The sequence below is a fragment of the Euprymna scolopes genome, chromosome 19 (genome assembly GCF_053919585.1).
Source record: "Euprymna scolopes isolate OS-2025 chromosome 19, ASM5391958v1, whole genome shotgun sequence".
Taxonomy (NCBI): domain Eukaryota; kingdom Metazoa; phylum Mollusca; class Cephalopoda; order Sepiida; family Sepiolidae; genus Euprymna; species Euprymna scolopes.
Genome location: NC_136500.1, coordinates 122,640,702 through 122,642,802, shown reverse-complemented (window position 1 = coordinate 122,642,802; position 2,101 = coordinate 122,640,702). Strand labels below are relative to the sequence as shown.

Below are 2,101 nucleotides of genomic sequence, written 5' to 3'. Positions count from 1 at the left end.
TGCAATAACCCTTATCCCTGAGTGGCTTCCGGGCCTTGATAAGTGGTGATCACTGTGTAAAAAAAAACAAAAAAAAAACAACAATATGTTGCAAGTTTTATAATGTAATTAAGTTTACTTTCTTGATTCAAATCTATTTTCATAATTTAACTGACTCAGCCGTTTGAAATATTTTTTTGTATTGTTTATATTTGTTGTTGTTGTTGTTGTTGTTGTATTAGGATTATTCGGACAACAGTTCTCATTTTACGTGCCTCCTTGCGAGGGCAGAGTTAGATACAAGGTCGGTTTTTTTAATGTGAGGAAAAATCCAGCTCCCCAAAAAGTGGCACTCAGGATATGAACAAAAACAGAAACGGTCTCAGTCAAGAAGCATTTCTCCTCGACTGATTGTAGTATCAGAACAGGTACTTCACTTCACTCTTGGTTGTTAACAGTAGTACGACTAATTCAAATAATAATGAAATGCTCAGTCTTCAAAAATGAACCTGATTTTTATATCTTATCTTACTTTATTTAATTTATTAAATGAACCTTACTTTATTTAATTTATTAAATTAGACATAAAAAAGGAGTTGACAAAAAATAAATGGAAAAAAGAGAACTTCATGAAAGAAATGCCAACAACGCTGAAATATTGGCAAATATAATCTAAAGAGAGGAAAAAATTTGGCACACTTGACTAATGAAGGAACATTTTACACGAAGAACGAAATAATAAGTACACCGTTTCATGATGACCTAAATTCATTGTTCTTTAGCAGTTGATTTTCTTTTTAAATATTTTCATGCTTAGATCGTGTTTTTCATCTTTTAATTTGGATTCTTTTATATTTTCATATATTTTATTTCTTAATGAATTTGACACGCAAAACAAAAGTTGCATCAATTTAATAAAGAAATCATAGCAAACAAAACGAATTTTCTGCTTTGAAATACAAATTCATCCAGAATCCTTTTCGTATTCAGTTCTTGGAAAAAAAGGTAAGTTTGCATCTTTTTCCTTTTTTTACATTAATATATATATATATATATATATATATATATATATATATATATATATATATATATATATATATATATATATATATATATATATATGCACCTGCACCGCCAAAAATGGCCGAAAAATCAAGTTGTTGTTGTTTTTTAAAACAAAATTACATTTATTAAAATCCATTATTTCTGAGTAACTTTTTTTTTCCAGAAAAATAAAACCCTGAATTTTATCATATAGAAAACAGAATAATGTAAAACTTTTTCTACTATTTTTAATTAAATTTTAAATGTTAAATTTTCCCCCAAAGTTAACAATTGACATTTTTTGTCTTGCACAAAAAACGTACATAAATATTAAAAAAAAAAAAGGGGTTTGAACTAATTAATTTATTTATTTGTTGTCTAACTAAGATTTAGGATGATTTTCTAAGAGAATATGCAAAAATATTATAATATAATTACCTGGATTTCAAATAATTCCACTTATTCATATAGGCAACCAGTTATTTCGCGTCGATGTAGAGTCTAGATCGACACTGTTTACGTTTGCATTTGATAAAAAGCCCACTATGGAAGACCAAACAGGCCAAAAAAAACTTATTTTTCAGTGACGAAAATTTCAATGTATTATTAAGCTGAGGCTGGTCAGTACCAGATGGGTGACCATTTGTATGAGTTTGGTTTTTAATGTGTATGTGTGTGGGGGCCATGCTCCCCAAAATGGGGGGGGGGGGCAATTTAAAGCAGAATAAAAAAAAATTTATTTCAGTGCGTTTGGTCCACCGTAGTCGAAAGGCGGCAAACGTTTTCAAACGGGATTGAAAAAATGATGCTATTTTTAACACAAAGGGCACAATATTTATCGATTTTTTTTGTATCGATTCTTCAAAGCATACCCTGTTTAATAATGGTCATGCATTATTCGGCTCGCTAAAAAAAAATTGTTAATTTATTTATCAAAGATTTTAAAATGGCTTTTTTCGTATAAATATTTAAAAAAATTTTTTTTTGTTTTGCTTTACTTAAATTAATTATTTTACTTAACATATTCACCGAATTTCACATATCAAAACTCAAAAGCGGGATAATTAAACAATCGAAG

The 2,101-nt window shown here is 28.4% G+C and overlaps 1 protein-coding gene across 2 annotated transcripts in view; it reads left to right on the top strand.

The window, feature by feature from the left end:
- The first annotated feature begins 211 nt into the window (after nt 1-211).
- Nucleotides 212-2,101, top strand: part of LOC145239938 (uncharacterized) — a 22,942-nt gene continuing 21,052 nt past the window's right edge. For both annotated transcript variants that reach the window (XM_080103534.1, XM_080103533.1), the window contains exon 1: nt 212-984. The gene's annotated coding sequence lies outside the window, so the exon portion shown is untranslated. The remainder of the gene's footprint in view (nt 985-2,101) is intronic.